The sequence below is a fragment of the Rattus norvegicus genome, chromosome 17, assembly GCF_021556685.1.
Source record: "Rattus norvegicus strain SHRSP/BbbUtx chromosome 17, alternate assembly SHRSP_T2T, whole genome shotgun sequence".
Lineage (NCBI taxonomy): Eukaryota > Metazoa > Chordata > Mammalia > Rodentia > Muridae > Rattus > Rattus norvegicus.
Window position 1 is genome coordinate 37,293,570 of NC_141550.1, and position 19,941 is coordinate 37,313,510.

At 37.7% G+C, this 19,941-nt stretch overlaps 1 pseudogene; it reads left to right on the forward strand.

Annotated features, from left to right (window-relative positions):
* Positions 1 to 5,624: 5,624 nt before the first annotated feature.
* On the forward strand, positions 5,625 to 9,316 carry Prl8a9-ps1 (prolactin family 8, subfamily A, member 9, pseudogene 1; annotated as a pseudogene).
* Positions 9,317 to 19,941: the final 10,625 nt, after the last annotated feature.

Consider the following 19,941-nt stretch of genomic DNA (forward strand, 5'->3'; position numbering starts at 1 on the left):
GGAGTGCTGTAGACCTGTTTTCTTTCAGCCAGTTATGGGAACAGAGTGTTCTGCTTTAGGGCATATAGTCTTTTCTGTCTACTGGTCTTAAGCTGTTCCTATGGGGCTGTGTCCTGAGTCCACCAGGCAGGTCGCTTGGAGAGGAAGAGTTGGTCTTACCAGTGCTCCAGAGGGCCAAGTTGCTCGTGGGGGACTGCTTTTGAGCTCTCTGTGAGAGCAGCAACAAGGAGGGCCTGCTCCACCTTTTCCGGGTGCACCTGTGCACCACGGTCTCAGGTGGCATTATGTTTTTTCCTCTGGAGTCAGAAATGTGGGCAGAGTGTAGTCTCTTCTGGCTTCCCAGGCGTGTCAGCCCCTCTGAAGGTTTAGCTTTACCTCCCAAGGGATATGGGTTCAGAGAACTGTTGACTGTGTCCCTTCAGGTCTGGGCAGTGTCTGGACTGCGGGGTACCTGCCGCTCCAGTGCCCCTATCTTCCGGTTCCCAGAGGCCATATAAAGTTTCCTCTTGGGCCAGGGATGTGGGCAGGGGTGGGCAGTATTGGTGGTTTCTCCTGCTCTGCAGTCTCAGGAGTGCCCACCTGTCTGGTTGGTGAGCTCTCTCTCCCAAGGTGTTTGGGAGCAGTGAGCTGTGAGCAGGGATCAACAAAGTTGGGGCTCCAGCTAAAAATCGGAAGTGTCTGGTCCTAGAGGAATTTTGCCTTTGTGTGTCCTGAGACCACCATTCAGGTCTCTTGGAGCAGAAAAGTTGGTCTTACCTGTGGTCCCACAGCTCAAGTTTGCTCGTGGTTTGATGCTTTAGAGCTCTCCATGAGGGCGGCAACCAGGAGGGCCTGCGCTGCCTTTTCCTGGAGCCCCCGTGCACCAGGGTCCCAGATGGCTTTAGGTGTTTTCCTCTGGAGTCAGAAATATGGGCATTTTTAAATATTCTAAAATTATATAAAAAATCAAAGAAAATATATTAGTGAATAACTTGAATTATTTGTACATTTGTATCAGTGAGTGAAAATTATTTATGTCATTTGCAACTACCAATATTATTATGCACTTTAAATGGGTCAGGTTCCCTGAGTACCTACTGAAAGAAAATAGAAATTCCTATGAAAAATGCAAACGATCCTGCAAAAAGTTATCACTTGGAATGCAGGTGACAGAACTTACAAGGGAAAGGAATTGTGATCAACTGACCCTATGACTAGAAAAATCAGTTTAAAAAAATAATGTGTACTTTTCATTTCAGCAAACTACAGATTAATCACTTACATATTCCATTTTAAAATGTATATCATCCACTTAAATGTGTTATGCTGCCTCAGAAAAACACAGTGGCTATTTAGGTTCAGCCTCTTTTAGTAAAGATCACATATAGCTCACAATGTAATGTTACTATGTAATTTAACAATTTGTGTTATTTTAATGTTAGGGAAAATTGTATTCCTATGTGTGAGAGGGAGAGACAGTGACAGAGAAAGAGCACTGGCAGGAGAAAATACGTTTATAACAGCTACATTATAAAGTTTACAAATTCTACAGTAAAAATACATAGCAGAAAAATTAGTACACAAATTTAGAAAAAGAAATAATCATACAAACACACAGGATGATTTTAGAGGATCCAATTTTTAACAAAGCAGTATGTATAGTTATGTAATTTTGATGAAAGAATTATCATTTTGCCTAAGCTAAAAGTTAAATAGAAGCCACCTATTTAGGTATGTCAAGTATAAGCCCTTTGACTTTTATCAGGTAGTTTTAGATCTCAACTCCTGCATTTCTGAAAAACACATTCACTTTTTTAGAAGAGATTACAGTCTGGTCTTAAAATCTTTTAATACACAGGTTGTATATTATCTTCTTGGAAGTCACAATTCAGCATAAAATTGCACTTGAAGTAGAAGGGGCTCTGTATAAAAGAAGTGACTGGAACATGATCTAAATATCCCATGAAAAGTGCTAATACAATAACACAAACACATATACACACACATGCATGCACACACACATACACAAAAGAAAACCTACGAAAACTGGACTCATGGGAAGTCAAATGTGGCAAAATTTTCACTGTGACCAATCTAGAATTTCCAACAGAAATTTTGACCAGATCAAAGGTGTGATATTTAGGAGCAGCAGAAAGGCTGTAATTGAATAATAGTTCTCCATGGAGTAGCAGACAAGACAGGACTTTCCATTTATTTCCCTGCTGGAGGAGAGTGATGACTTAAATGGACAGTACATCTTTTCAAATAAACAGATTTTGACTAATATTGCCTTTCTGCCTGGACCTTGCAAAGGACTCAAGGACATCTTAAAGGAATCTTTAAGAAACTGTCTACATCAGTTTTTCAACTAGACTAGAATTCACGGCTATCTAAAACCACCAGGGAAAAAATTCAAGAGTGCAAAAATGAGATCAAGAAGTATGAATATGATGCAGCTAGGAGTGACCTAGCAATAGGCACATAACTCCCCTTCATAGAGAATTCTGTATATAATTCTCTGATGTAGAACAGAACCTTGGGGGTGGATGTGTAGATGGGGTGAAATCTGCATATCTAAGTTGTAGTGTTCTGTTTGCGGTTATGGAAATTATGATAAGCTTCCATTGTTGAGAATAGGGGAGTTTTGGGGGAGGAAACTACTAGTCCAAACCAGAGTGCTTTCTTAAAACAATGTTGACAGATAAAGAACTAGGGAGCACAAGACCAATCAAGAGGCTATTGAAAGTTGGAAGACTTGTGAACAGACAACATATTTGGCAGAACTGAATGGGCCTTGCTCCTTCTTGGCCCATAGCAGGATGCTACCTTTTACTGATTATATGTCAGTTTAAAGAGGAGCAACCTAAACAGTACAGAGGGATGTCTTTAGATTACGAACTTGAAAAAAAAGGAATGATCCCATACGTGCTACTTAACACAGTCTGTGCTTTGGAAGAAACAACTCATATATCCTTGAGGCTTGTTCATGCTGTCTAACACCTTTGCTAATCTATGACTAATATTCATGTGAATGCAGTATCACCTTGGTGCCTTGAAGCAGGTAGCAGTAGGTCTACAGAAGTGCTGAACTTCTGTTAAGCTTCCATTTCATGAATCCAAACTCTACACATTTACTCATTTGCTGAAAAAATCTAAAATGATACTAAATTCAGGTCAAAGAATCTGTGAGAGTCTAGACTATATGTGATGATATTGTCTGTGTCTTCAGATGCACCAGAAGAGAGCATCACATTCCATTACAGATGGTTGTAAGTGACCATGTGCTTGCTAGGAATTGAGCTCACAGCTTCTGGAATAGCAGCCAGTACTCTTAACCACTGCAAGGTAAACCGGACCCCAAAAAGTCATGCAAATATATGCTCACTGATAAATGCATATTCACCAAAAGAACAGAATACCCATGATACAACACATAGTCCATATGAACCTTAAAAAGAAATAAGGCCCAAGTGTGGATACTTCGACCTCACTTTGGAGGAGGATCAAAATAATTACAAGAGACAGAAGGAGGAAGGCACCTGTGTAGGAGAGGATAAAAGGATGGGGGGAAGGCAGGAACAAACATAGGAAGAGACAGGTGAGAACCCCAGAGGGATAGTAGAATGAATAGCTATGCAGCAATAGGGAGTGGGGGGGAGCAGTGTGAACTTCTAGAGTGTCCCAATGACCTGGAATGTGAGAGACTCCCAGGAATCAATAGGAGTGACCTTAGGTAAAATGCACAACAGTAGGGAAATGGAACCTAAAGAAACCACCTCCAGTAGAAAGACATGGCACATGGTTGAGGCATGGAGATACCCACTCTTCTTCAAAATATTTGATAAAGAATTGTTCCAGTCTAAGGGAAATGCTGGGAAAAGAATGGAGCGGAGACTAAAGGAAAGGACATCAAATGACTTGCCCAACTTGGGATCAATCCTATACATGAGCATCAAACCTGACACTGTTGCTGATGCCATGTTGTGCTTGCATAATACATTGATGTCTTCTGAAAGTCTCTAGCAGCATCTGAATGAGACAGATGCAGACATTTATATCCAACTATTGGATTGAGGTCATAGACCCATTTCGAAGAGTTAATGGGAGGATTGAAGACACAGAAGTGTACAGCAACTCCAAAGGAAGAATGACTTTATCAACTAACTTGAACCCCTATAACCTCTCAGAGTCTAAGCAAACAACCAATGAGCATATGTGGTAGTCCATGGCCCATGGCACATATGTAGCAGAGGAAGACCATGTTTGGACTGAATGGGAGAGGATGTGCCTAAACCTATAGACACTTGATGCTCCAAAGTAGTGTGATGATAGCTGTGATGAGGTAGGGAGGTAGGTGTGTGGGAAAGCACACCCTCAGAAGCAAAGGGAAAGGGGGATGGAAGGATAAACTCTGGGACAGGTATATGGGAACGTGTGTAACTTTTGGAATGTAAATAAATAAAATAATTTAACAAAAGGAGAAATGAAAAAGATTCTGTTAGATTATACACACATATAGGAAAACTGTTTCCTGGGAACAATTTGATTATTGAATTAAATCACTGAGATATTTACCTGTATATAAGAATTATCTTCCCAAGGGATATGGTGTAGTAAGATTTTGAAATCCCTCAGGACATTCTTATAGCTGTATTTCCTTTTGTATCAATATTAGACTGAACTGATTTGCCTACATTTTTAAACAGCAAGCACACCATTTCAACAATATGGTGGTATTCTGGTGGCATTGAGTTAGAACCTCCCTCAATTTTGACTAGATGCCAAATTCTGGAAGCCACCGTGTCACTGGCTTTTGAAGAATATTCACCAGTGGTACTATAGCAAAAGTGCTAATATTAACAGTAAGTGTATTAAAATATACTCATTAGGAAAATCATGGTGCAATTGTTACTGGTACAAGTTAAAAACTTCTGACATGATTAAGAGCAATTGCAAGAAAACAACATATATTTGTTATTTTAAACCAATGTCCAGTAATTTTTGAGAGGTTCTATTGACTAGAGAGAAGTTAATTGAGTTTTATATTTTATATATACATATATCTCATTTATTTTAGACTGATTTCAAAATACCTAATTTAAGCATGCAGATTATTACAATTGTCTAGTTAGTACACAGAGAAACACTCCACAGAAGGCAGTGACTATGGATATTTTACTAATCCTGTGGTATGGTGGTCAAACGTTCAATGAAGAGTACTTCTCTGTGAGCAAAAAATTAGGAAAAAAGATGGAGCAAAGAATGCAAGATTTTAAGGAATGGGAAGTCATCATGAACAATGATTTCCACATGATCTGGCATGATCATCTTTAATCAGGCACCTGAGATGGCTTCAGAGATTCCAGAAGTAATTTGCACAAGGTCCACATGTAGGAACAAGCAAAGAGAAACCATCAAAACACATGTTAAGTATGATGTAATATAACAGTTAGCATTCTTTGAAGAAAGAAAGACATGATTGATGAATGAATGTTTCTATACGTGACTTCATGCTGTTGCATGGTTGTGCATGCCCTTGGGGTTATGCACTGGAATATATAGGAATAGGAAACTAACTAAATGTAGGATGCTCATGAAGAATATCTCCAGAGACAAAATACATCCTGCTTAGGTACACCTCAGTGATGGAGCTGCCAATGACTCAACCTCACTTCCATAAGTAAACCCCTATCCCCCATTGCTGTGCATCTCTTAGTAAAAGTATTCAGTTCAATGGTTCTGTGAATTCATCTTAATGGAATTATTTTTTGAAATCTTTGATGTTTTATCTGTTATGAAAGATATTAACAGGAGTAAAATTCTGCATAGACATTATATTATCTTTTATTATTTTTCTTGAAAGAAACTATACAAGGATTCAGGAGACAATTGTATTGTTTCCATAATCCTTAACTTGATACATGTTGCAGTGTTCAGTGAGAGTCTGTGTTATCTCATCTTCTCTCTTGAGGAAAGGGAATGTTCCTGGTATTCAATGAGTAGAAGTGATGGGAATCATAATGCAGGTTCCAATGCATAGGATCCCTTATACAGCAACGAATACATTTCAAATGGACAATGTTTTAGAAATTGGAAAATATGGAATGTGTAAAATCTGGGGATCTGGTTAATCTTATTTCAAGGCAGAAGAAACATGATTGTGATTGTGAATAAAGAGTTCTGATAGTTTTTCTAACTTCTATGTTACCCAATAATAAGACATTAGAGGTAAACTGTATTTGTCAAAAGTTTGCTAACAAAAAATGAGCTTCAATTCCAAAGACCTTAAGCCATCTAATAAGTGACTTAAAACACATCTACAGAACTACTGTTAATTTCACACATTTTTAAAATTCAGAAACACTTTTGAAAAAATACAAAAATATGCAATCACCTGTTCCGCAAACTATTATTCAGAAAATTACAATTATTTACCAAAATACTTAGAGTGGCTTTTTGTGCCATTTCTGATAGGCTGTCCTGTAGTCCTGAAGATAGAAAATTAAAAAAAAAACACACCACCACCACCACAAACAACAACAGCAACAGCAACAAAAACAACAAAAACAAGAGAGCCAAAAACACAAAAAATACTCAAAATTTTGGCCAAATACAACTTTCCTGGACCTAGGAGAACTTAGATTAACACACCATCCTAAATGAGTTTTATTTCTATGTAACAGGCCCACTCTTGATGCTGGTAATGTCAAGCTTACTCATGTGGGAGAAAGCTGCATCAATTCCTGCATGCCTTGTGGAAGAGGACAGCTGCGGGAACCCACTCCTGAAACATTTAATAGTGCCATCCGGAGAGCTGAAACCCTCCATAATATTGCTGACCAATTATATGTAGAGCCTTTATGTACCTCAAACTTCATACTAATACATGAACTGCACTAGAAACTCACACACAAAACATCATGATTCAAATATCAGAAAATACAGTTTCATAGGTAAAAGATGCCCCAACTACTGATAAAAGGTCAGGACCAATAGCACTGAGTCATGAAATTTCATAGAATCCAATGATACTGACATATTCTGTTACTTTATTAAACATAATAATAACTATGATGTAAACTCTTAAAATGTGCTTGGGGAAGAATTTCATTTCCTGTTTTTGAATTTAGGATCATGTAATTCTATAGCCATATTCATTTAGTACACTTTGGTAAACACAGTAAAGGATGTGCATTGCAGTTAACTATCTATTTGTCACAGGGATGAAGTAAAACATGTGAAGAGGCAAGGAGGAAGGAACAGAAGAAAGGAATGAAGGAAAGAGGGCAGAGAGAGAGAGAGAGAGAGAGAGAGAGAGAGAGAGAGAGAGAGAGAGAGAGAGAGAGTGAGAAGGAAAGAAGGAAAAAGGAGAAAAGGAAAGAAAGGAAGAAAGGAAGGAAAAAGAAAGAAAGAAAGAAAGGAAGAAAGAAAGGAAGGAAGGAAGGAAGGAAGGAAGGAAGGAAGGAAGGAAGGAAGGAAGAAAGAAGTAGTGAGAGGGAGGAATGAAAAATATCTAGTCTTTCAAGAAGATGAAAAAATACTAGGAAGAGTGGTTTAAAGATTTGTAGTGATAAAAGTTTATCCCATATCAAGGCAGGAATAAAAGTGTATTCATTCCCCTTTTGGTGACTGTCATTTCTCAATGTCAAAAACAAGAAACTATAGAAAGAGACAAACCTCCAAAATGATGGACTTCAAAAGAATATATCTTTGTTTAAAATAAACACATCATAACATTTTTAATGATCAGATTTTCTTTTTCTCCCCTTAACATGACTCATAACCACAACCAATTCTCATCTGAACAATTTGCAACTCTTGTAAGTACCTTACTGTCTTCCAGCTGCTTTCCAATAAGAAAAATGATTGTACTCATGTCAATGATTGTGCTTTAGAAGAAAAAGCATTATACAGTATTTGTATTTCCTATTCTTAATTGACGCTTAACCTTCACAGTTATTTATTAACCTTTCATGATTGATTATTTGAAATAAAAAAGATATTCTAAAGCATATATTTAAGTAAATTAAATATTATCTTAGTCATACAATGACTATTTCAATACATGCCATTAATTAATATTTTTATGTTTTGTTGACTTTGAGTTTACATAGAATTTACCTTAAAATGGTTTATTTTGTGAGACAATGTCATTATAAAACTATTATAAACATTTGCAGCTATATACTTTAATGTTCAATTATAAATTTATAACTCTATTGTCAGGGTAAGGAAATATCAGTACTTATTGTAAGAAAATAGGAAAATGAATAAATATGTGCTATGGATATATGCTGAGATGCTAACAACGGTGATAATTAAATCAATTAATTCTTCATAAATTTAATCCTTTCAGAGTCTTCCATCATTGGTGTAACTTTTGAAAGTGAAGAAAAGTGTGTAAGAGGAAGAAGTTAAATATATAAATATTAATGAAAACCAAATAAATTGCTGGTACAATGTATAGACAGTAAACTACATGACAGACTGTTTCTTTTTTTTTTTTTGGTTCTTTTTTTTTTCGGAGCTGGGGAACCGAACCCAGGGCCTTGCGCTTCCTAGGTAAGCACTCTACCACTGAGCTAAATCCCCAGCCCCGACAGACTGTTTCTTAATACCTTAATATCTCTATTTTATGAATTACTTACATTAAAATTTAGAAATTCATTAAATGCATTAATATTCTGGTCATAATTTTATGATTTCTGGACAATGATTTTTTTATTTGCAGAGTTCACTACTGAATAGACGGGATGAGACTGTTGTCAGAACTGGAACTTACTGCCATTCTATTCTCACAAAACCCCCAAATAGTGGAACTGAACACATGATTATTGAAGTGAGTTTCCTTTTTGAATTTTCCACAGAATTCCAGAAGCAATATATTGTGTTTGTGGTACTGTCAGTTATTACAAGCATTATGATTGACATATTAATCATTAATTACCTTTTTAGAAAATAAACCAGTTGGTTAAATGTTATACTTGTAAAGTATGTAACATCTATACATGTGTCATATACACATAGTAAATATATATTTCAGTTCACCTTCTTTATGTAAGCATTACAGGTATCAAACCTGCTAAACTGAAATTATCTAATGAATGGTTTAATTGTGTGTCACAGATCAAAGAGTATTTAAAAACTTTGATCAATTTTTTGGGTTCCTGGATCAGCCCTCTGTACCATCTAGTGATTGAACTGAGTGTCATGCAAGATGCCCCTTAAACTCCTCTCAAAAGTAAAGGAGATCAAAGAGAATAACAGACTACTCCTGGATGACACTCTATTTCATCTTAGAACATTGAAATGTCACATAACTGGGAAAGATTGCTAAGTGCAAATTTACCATGTCTGCTTTAAAAATGCTCCAGGCCAGTTCATTGTTAAGCAGTTGCTTTTAATTGTATATATTTCAATTGCATGTGTGGGTCTAATGGGTCTCCTCTTTGAAAAATAAAAACTATCTTAAGAAATGTCTACAAATCATTTTCATCTTCTAGCCACTGAATAGAATATATATATCAATAAAGTTAGGCTACTCCAATCAAATATATCACAAACAATATATGATAATCTAGCAAATAACATTAAAGTTTAGTTTAATAAAGTCAAATTTATTTCATAGAAAGGTAATGAAAGTTAAGTCCATTTAAGGAAAGTGTAAAACTCCTTAACTAATCCATTATCCTAATCAGAATTATACAATTTTTAATGCCTCATGACATTCAGATTGTCTTTTGGAAACAATGTTAATAGTGAAAGCACATTCAATCCAATACAATTGCTTTCTGACTCTACAGCCTCTAGAGGACTTAGAGGAAAGAAGGCAAGGGCTGGAAATAATAAAGACAGACTGAGTTCATGTGTGATATTTCTAAAAAATGATTTTTAAAAAATAAAATTCCTTTAGGATACAAATATCAGTTAGTGATGCTCTTTTAAAGATGTGTCATAAGACCAACTATAACTTTGTTCTTCAAGAGTATGGTAATAGGTATGTTCTACATGTTTTCATTTCCATCTGTTTAACAACTTTTTTCTCTATGGTATTTTGTAAAAAGTCACATACTTAGTATTATGTATGTATTGAAACCATAAGGTTGACAATCCCTTGGGATGTCTGCCATGAAAATCTGAAGAATCGAAAGGTTTCTGTCATTCTGAATCCAATTGTCTGAGTACTCAATTGGAGACCAAGTTGCACGTCTGTTATGAATGTACAGGGCATATAGGTTCAGCACCTGGTTCAGTCTCTATGAACCTCAATAGCTCAGGTTAGTTGACTCCATAGGTCTTGTGATGTCCTTCACATTTCAGCTCATTCAGTCTTCCCACTCATCCACAAGACTCCCCATGTTCTGCCTGATGCTTTACTGAAGGTCTCTGCATCTGTTTCATTTGTTGCTGGAAGAAATTTCTAGGAGACAGTTATGGTAGACTCCTGTATGCAAGCATAGCAGAATATCATGAAGAGTGTCAAGGGTTCGCTCTCTTCTAATGCATAGGTCTCAAGTAGGGCAAATAATTGTTTGGACATTGCCTCAATATCTGTTTCATCATCACTGTGCACCTTGTATGCAGTGCATTTCTGGGGGTCAAAGGTTTGGGTAGGTTGATATTCTCTTCCATCAACTGGAAGCTGAACCTGCCTACAGGATGTGGCTAATTCAGTCTCCATAACCTGAAATGCTAGGAGTCTCAGCTAGGGTGACTCCCATAGACTCACAAGAGCCTTCCCTGTCCCAGGTCTTCTGCTAGCAGGAGAGATGTTCTTCACTAATTTAGTCCTCACTTCCAAGCCCTCTATTGTCTCTCCATACCCTATACTTGATTGTCATTTCTATACCACTTCTCACCACTTTATCAACCAATTTCCTCTCTCCATCCACCTCTGATAGTTTTCCCTTCTGAGTGAGATTTACACATTATCATTTCTTTCCTCCTTATTACCTAGCTTCTTTGAATCTGTAGATTGTATCAAAGTTATCTTGCACTTTATGGCTAATGTACAATTATAAGTAATTGCACACAATACATATATTTTGGTGTTTGCATTAACTCACTCAGGATGATATTCTAAAGTTCCATCCATTTTCCTGCAAAATTCAGGTTGTCCTTGTGTTTAATAGTAGAATACTATTCTTTTGTTTAAATGTAGTATATTCTCTTTATATATTTTTCAGTTAAGAAACATCTAGGTTGTTTCTAGCTGCTGGTTATTTTGAATAAAGCTGCTATGAACATAGATTGAGCAAATGACCCTGTTGTACTGTGAGGAGTATTTTGGGTATACGAGTTGGAGTTGTATAGTTGAATCTTGGGTTAATTATATTCTCAATTTTCCTAGAACTACCAAATTGATTTCCAAACTGGTTGTACAAATTTTCACTCACACCATCAATGGAGTTGTGTTCCGTTTGCTTCACATCTTTACCAACTTGTGCTGTCCCTTGAGTTTTTGGCCTTACCCACTTTGAAATATGTAAGACGGAATCTAAGATTGTACTGATTTGCATTTCTGTGATGATTAACCTTGAACACTTCTTTAAGTGCTTCTGGGTCATTAGATATTCCTTGCCCTAGAATTCTCTATTTAGTTCTGTATCCCCTTTTAAAATTGGATTACTTGATTTGTGAATTTCTAATTCCTTTATCTCTATAATATGTTTTGCATATTAGTCCTCTGTCAGAGTAAGGGTTGGTGAAGATCTTTTTCCATTTTGTAGGCTACTATTCTGTCCGATTGATGGTGTCCTTAACCTTGCAAAATGTTTTTCATTCCATGAGTCCCATTTATTATTGACTTTAGTACCTAAGTCATTGATATTTGTTTCAGAAGTTGTCTTTTGTAAAATCGTGTTCGATGTTGTTTCCCAATTTTATTACATTCTATTACATTTACTTTTATGTTGGTGTCTTTGATTACCTTTTAACTTTAATGCATGACATTAGATATGAGTTCTTAAAATTTCTCATCAACCAACTTCTTGTTAGACCAACACTACTTGTTGAATACATTTTCTATTTTTATTTTTACAGGGTATGGTTTTGGAAAATCAAGTGTTCATACCTGTGTCGGTTTAATTCTGTGTCTTCAGCTTTATTTCTTTGATCAACTTGTCTGATTTTATGGAAATAGCATATTGTTTGAAATACTGTTGCTCTGTAGTATAGTATGCAATCAGAGATGGTGATATCTCTACAATTTCAAATACTCAGGTTTCTATCCTATGTACAAATGTCAGATTGAATAAGTATAAGTGTTGATTTATACTAATTTAATGTCAACCATGTAAACTTCTGCCAGAGTAAAGTGATTTTGTGTCTGCAAGCAAAGGTAACATATCTCTCAACCACTAAAAACTATTGGCAAAATGCAACTAGACATTTCCTTAAGTGAAATTCAATCTGGATGAAGTACATTATTTTATGACACAGCACATAGAGGTCTAGAAAACTGATATGTTAGCACAGACTTGTGTCTGAAAAGGCAAAAAAGGAATAAGGGAAATAGCACACTTTAGAGCAGTCACAAATAATATAAAATACCTTAATGTAACCCTAAGTAAACAAGTGAAAGACCCATAAAGCATGAAGTTCAAATCTATCAAGAAAGAAATTGAGGAAGATATGACAAGATGAAAACATCTTCCATGATCATAGTTTGGTAGCATTATCATAGTAAAAATGGCCATCTTACCAAAAGCACTGTAGATTCAGTGCAATTCCCATCAAAATTCTAAGAAAATCTGTGAACATGAAAAAGCAATTCTCAATTTCATGGAAAAAACCCAGAATACCTAAAACAATCCTGTATCATAAATGAAATATTTGATTTTTTTTCAATCCAAGGGGGTTGTAGTTTGGTTAATGAGAGCTCAGATTTACAAATTCACCTTAAGTAACTGATGTTAAGGGTTCATATTGTTTTCATAATATTTAAAAGAAAATTTACTTACAACACTGTGAATGACTTGCAAGATTTTTTAGACAGTGATTGCCAGTCGCAATAGCATTCTGATAAATTTCAAGTGGAAAATATGAGTTGAAATGAAAGACTGGAATTATGCAATATGAAGCAAAGTAAGGACAGACTAAAGGGATGTGACCAGTAAAAAAAAAGGCATGATATGAAAGATACTTTTCTGGTTAGTTCCACAAGTCAGTTTAATCTGGGACAAAAAACCTGGGCTGAGAAGATATTTCTTTAATATGGGATTGTAGGCAAGTCCATAGAATATTTTCTCGATTAGTGACTGGAGATGTCATATTAGAGCATGTGGTCTAGGATATAATGCAAAGGAATGCTTTGCAAACCAGTAAGCAGTGCCAGTCCATGCCGTCTGATTCAAGTTCTAATTCAAGGTTTGTTCCATGAGTTTTTGCCTTGAGTTTTATCCATAATGAACTGTAAACTGCACCATTAAGTAAAATTTTTCCTCATCAAATTCCTTTTAATTATGGTGTTTTTCAAAGCAAGAAAACCCTAACACAACAGATACCATGCATGTAGGATACCAAAATACATGAAGGCATATGACTACTATAAATTTTAGACATGCATTATAAGTTTTATTCCATCTTATTTCCAGTGACTTTTCTCTTCTCACTTGTTTTCATAACAGTTTAACTGTATTAAAAGTAATTCTTCATTCTTTGATTTACTAGAGCTCTGGTAATCAAATAAACATCTGCCAGTGTTGGAGTTAGAATAACTTTGGTCCTGATAAATTCCTGTGTTTGAATGCTTGGTCAGTAGGGAGTGGTAATATTAGGAAATGTTGCCTTGTTTGTGTAGGTGGGGCCTCGTTGGAGATAGTGTGTCCCTGTAGAGCTGAACTTGGATGTCTCTATGTCCAGGCTCTGTCCAGTACCAAACACAGTCCCTTTCTGCTTCCCATCCATCAATATGTAGACTTTTCTGTTCCTCCAGTATCATTTCTGCCTATACACTGCCATGTTTTCTGCCTTGATGATAATGGAATGAACCTTTAAAACTGCAGGCCATCCCCAATTAATGTTTTCTTTTATTAGAGTTGGAGCAGTCATGGTGTCTCTTCACAGCAACAGAAGACTTAGACATCCACCCACTATGTCAGAGGTCAAGAAAATGTTCTACTATATATAAAAATTTCTGATGCTTATCAGACAATAGTGTAAAGAAGTGAATGCTTTCCTCATAGCCAGGATTTTTTACATCTGAATCAGCATCCTTCCCTGACCATGATAATTAGTCAGAATGCCACCAAATACCATGATCTTACCTATACTACCAGTCTTTCTATTTCATCTTGAATTCATCAAATAAATATTTACTTCTTTCAAATATTTCTGACTTTTTCCATCAAAAGGCAGGTGTGTATGATAAAGTATATGTATAATCTAAATTGCTGTTTGTCCAAAGAATCTAACGCCGTGGCTTTTCATTTAGTCATCTTCTTATCAATATTAATATTTGCAGTATAGGAGACTATTCATGGAGGTAATTTGATAATGAATTACAGTTGAATTGCAGAAAATTATAACTTTTTAAATTTTAATAGAATACATGAAATTTAAATGTCCAGTTAACCACTTATATGTTGCTGAGATAAGCCTCTGCTTAAAAGTGACATATAATTGAAAATGAAGTTTTCAGAGAAGGGTTATAATAATCTTATGCTTAAATAGATTTAGGAGAGAACAGTGAGAGAGTATTTCAGAAGCAGACCTGAGGTGTTGGCTCTGCATCCAGTCCTACAACACCCAAAGGAAGCTTGACTTTGAGGTACTATAACACATCCAGAATTACAGATGAGGCCACAACATCTACTCCATTACCCGGAGTAACTGGGAACTCTGGAATCCAGGGACTCAGGAACTCCTACCTAGCCAGTGACACGGGTTCTTTCCACTTTGAACCTGCATCTGAATCATATTCTGTACCCACAACAACAACACACAGAGGAGACTGAGTCCCCTGGTTTCTGCCACACCCAGGGTCACAGAATCACAGGATCACAGAGAAAGCTCAACTCCTAGGTGGTCAGACACACCCAGAATCACTGGAACTCTGACACACTCAAGATCACAGTTGAGACCACACCATCTTTCCTAACACCCAGTGTAACTGTGACCCTGGCAGGAAACAGGGAAACAAGAACTGTTGCCCAGCCAGACGCACTGGTTCCTTCAAGCTTACACCTGACTCTGATGCAGACCAAGGGCTCTGGCTCCCCACCCACTCCTGCAACAACCAAAGAAATTTTGTCTCCCAGGAGCTCTGGCAAAAAAGAATCTCAGGAGCTTGGTCACACAAGGTTTTCAGGATCCTAGAGGCAGCTAGACTACTAGGAGGACTGACATATCCAAGATCTCAACATCCCAGGGTTACCGAAACACAGAATCTGAGACAGCTGGATTCTAAAGAGTGCTGACACAACCAGAATCACAGAAGAGGCAATCTCCAGTCAGAGACAGCAAGCACAAGCACATAAGAACAGAAACCAAGGCTATTTGACAACATCAGAACCCAGTTCTCCCAACACACAACTCCTGGATACTCTAACAACCTGAAATGCAAGATTCACACCTAAAATTTTAGGTCATGAATATGATAGAGAAATTTTTATTAGATATTTTAAACTTTATATTTCAAATGTTATCTCCTTTCCCAGTTCCCCATCTACAAACCCCTTATTCCATCCCCCCTCTGCCTACTTCTGTGAGGGTGTTCTCCCACACATCCACTCACCCCTTCTTGTCTCCCTACCTTGATATCCCCTTACACTGAGGGGCTGAGTCTTTGCAGGACCAAGGGCTTCTCCACCAATTGGTGCCCAACAAAGCCATCCTCTACTACGTATGCAGCTGAAGCCATTGGTCTATCCATGAGTACTCTTTGGATAGTGGTTTAGTCCTTGAGAGCTCTGGTTTGTTGGTATTGTTGTTTTTATGGGGTTACAAACCCCTTCAGCTCCTTCAATTCTTTCTCTAACTCATTCAATAGAGACCCCATTCTTTGTTCAATGGCTGACTGCAATCATCCACCTCTATATTTGTCATGCTATGGCAGAGCCTTTCAGGTGATAGCTATATCAGGCTCCTGTCAGCATGCACTTTTGGCATCAGCAATATGGTCTGAGTTTGGTGGCTCTATGTCCAGGTAGGACAGTCTATGGATGGTCTTTCTTTCAGTCTCTTCTCTAAATTTGTCACCATATTTCTTCCTTTGAATATTTTTGTTCCCCCTTCTAAGAAAGCCTGAATCATCTATACTTCGGCCATCCTTCTCTAGCTTCATGTAGTCTGTGGATTGTGTTGTGGGTAATCCTAGCTTTGGGCTAATATTCAATTTTCAGTGCAAGAATACCATATTTTTGTTCTTTTGTGATTGGGTTAACTCAGGATGACATTCTCTACTTCCTTCCATTTGCCTATGAATTTCATGAAGACATTGTTTTTAATTACTAAGAATTACTCTATTGTGTAAATGTGTAACAATTTCTGGATCCATTCCTTTGTTCAAGGACATTGGGTTATTTCTAGCTTCTGGATATTATAAATAAGGCTGTTATGAACATAGGAACATGTGTCCTTGTTATATGTTGGAGCATCTTATGGGTATATGCACAGAAGCACATAAATAACTCACTTAAAAATACAAAACAAGTAGCAGATCATAAAAAGGAAGCAAATAAATCTTTAAAGAAATACAGGAAAACACAATCAAACAGGTAAAGAAATTGAGAGAAACCATCTAGGATTTAAACTGAAAATAGATACATTAAAGAAAGTACAAAGGGAGACTACCATGAAGATAGAAAACTTAGGAAAACATCTGGAGTCACGAATGCAAGCATCACCATCAGAATAAAAGAGATAGAGGGCTAATATACAAAGTATATGAAGAACTCAAGAATGTAGACTCCAGAGAATTAAATATCCCTGTGAAAAATGGGGTACAAAGCCAAAGAGAGAATTCTCAACTGAGGAATCTCAAACGGCAAAGAAGCAATTAAAATATTCAAGCAAATGGTGCTGGTTCAACTGGAGGTCAACATGTAAAAGAATGCAGATCGATCCATGCTTATCACCCTGTACAAAGCTTAAGTCCAAGTGGATCAAGGACCTCTACATCAAACCAGACACACTCAAACTAATAGAAGAAAAACTTGGGAAGCATCTGGAACACATGGGCACTGGAAAAAATTTCCAAAACAAAACACCAATGGCTTACGCTCTAAGATCAAGAATCGACAAATGGGATCTCATAAAACTGCAAAGCTTCTGTAAGGCAAAGGACACTGTGGTTAGGACAAAACGGCAACCAACAGATTGGGAAAAGATCTTTACCAATCCTACAACAATAGAGGCCTTATATCCAAATTATACAAAGAACTCAAAAAGTTAGACCGCAGGGAAACAAATAACCCTATTAAAAAATGGGGTTCACAGCTAAACAAACAATTCACAGCTGAGGAATGCCGAATGGCTGAGAAACACCTAAAGAAATGTTCAACATCTTTAGTCATAAGGGAAATGCAAATCAAAACAACCCTGAGATTTCACCTCACATCAGTCAGAATGGCTAAGATCAAAAACTCAGGGGACAACAGATGCTGGCGAGGATGTGGAGAAAGAGGAACACTCCTCCATTGTTGGTGGGATTGCATACTGGTACAACCATTCTGGAAATCAGTCTGGAGGATCCTCAGAAAATTGGACATTGAACTGCCTGAGGATCCAGCTATACCTCTCTTGGGCATATACCCAAAAGATACCCCAACATATAAAAAGACACGTGCTCCACTATGTTCATTGCAGCCTTATTTATAATAGCCAGAAGCTGGAAAGAACCCAGATGCCCTTCAACAGAGGAATGGATACAGAAAATGTGGTACATCTACACAATGGAATATTACTCAGTTATCAAAAACAACGAGTTTATGAAATTCGTAGGCAAATGGTTGGAACTGGAAAATATCATCCTGAGTGAGCTAACCCAATCACAGAAAGACATACATGGTATGCACTCATTGATAAGTGGCTATTAGCCCAAATGCTTGAATTACCCTAGATGCCTAGAACAAATGAAACTCAAGACGGATGATCAAAATGTGAATGCTTCACTCCTTCTTTAAAAGGGGAACAAGAATACCCTTGGCAGGGATTAGAGAGGCAAAGATTAAAACAGAGGCAGAAGGAACACCCATTCAGAGCCTGCCCCACATGTGCCCCATACATATACAGCCATCCAATTAGACAAGATGGATGAAGCAAAGAAGTGCAGGCCGACAGGAGCCGGATGTAGATCGCTCCTGAGAGACACAGCCAGAATACAGCAAACACAGAGGCGAATGCCAGCAGCAAACCACTGAACTGAGAATAGGACCCCCGTTGAAGGAATCAGAGAAAGAACTGGAAGAGCTTGAAGGGGCTCAAGACCCCATATGTACAACAATGTCAAGCAACCAGAGCTTCCAGGGACTAAGCCACTATCCAAAGACTATACATGGACTGACCCTGGACTCTGACCTCATAGGTAGCAATGAATATCCTAGTAAGAGCACCAGTGGAAGGGGAAGCCCTGGGTCCTTCTAAGACTGGACCCCCAGTGAACGTGATTGTTGGGGGGAGGGCGGCAATGGGGGGAGGATGGGGAGGGGAAAACCCATAAAGAAGGGGAGGGGGAGGGATTAGGGGATGTTTGCCCGGAAACCAGGAAAGGGAATAACACTCGAAATGTAAATAAGAAATACTCAAGTTAATAAACAAAAAAAAAAAAGAAACTGGAAAAAAAAGAAAAAAGAAGCAAAGATTTCATGAAATACTTAGACAAATTGATGGACCATAAAAATACCACCCCAAGTGAAGTAACCCAAGTAACCCAGTTTCTCTCTCTCTCTCTCTCTCTCTCTCTCTCTCTCTCTCTCTCTCTCTCTCTCTCTCTCTCACACACACACACACACACACACACACACACACACACACAAATCAAACAGTGGTATGTACTTGCTGATAGTAGATATTAGCCAAAAGGAACACCCAAGATACAACTCACAGACTACATGAACCTCAGGAAGAAAGAAGATCACAACAAAGTGTGGATGCTACAGTACTATTTAGTAGGGGGATGAGAATAATATCTGAGAAGAGAAGGGTATTCAGATATGGAAGGAGGTGGGAGATAAGTACAGAGAGTCAAGAATTTGAAAGTAGGTGTGACCCACTCACACAGCTCTTTTTACCCAAATTCCATAGTGAAAGGATCTGGACTCACAGAAGTGCAGACAATCCTTAGAGCTCAGGGGAGAATACAATTTCTGCTCACATTCCTCACCCAAGAGGAACATGTAAAGAGCTATTTGGATACAGGAACACAGGAGCAGTCAAGGACAAGATACTTATTGTCTCTGCCTGAGCCCAGAGCTGAAAGCCAATCACCAGGAGCACTGACACACCTGAGAGCAGAAGTAAGACCATCACTTCTGTCCTGAAGGACCTGCCTGGAGCTGTGTGGACCCAGGAACCAAGGAGAAGTCTGGGGTAGGATCTGTCCAGTTTCCACCTGTGCCTAGAGCTGAATATTGTGTCACAGCTCTCTGTACCCAGATTCTGCTGGGGTAAAGTCAGTCTCCAGGAGTGCTGACACACACACTTAAAGGAGGGTCAAGGTACTGTCAGAGACAGCAAGACCAGCTAACACTAGAGACAACCTGTTGGGGAGAGGCAAGCAAAGAAACCTAAACAATATAAATCAAGACTACATGGCATCATCAGACACCAGTTCTCCAAGCAAATCAAATACTGGATATCCAAACACACTGAAAAATCAAGGTTTGGATTTAAAATCATATTTAATGATGATGATAGAGGACTTTAAGAAGTACATGAATAACTCCTTTAAAGAAATACAGGACAACACAGGTTGTTCTACTTGATTAAGTAGAAGCCCTTATAGAAGAAACACAAGCATCT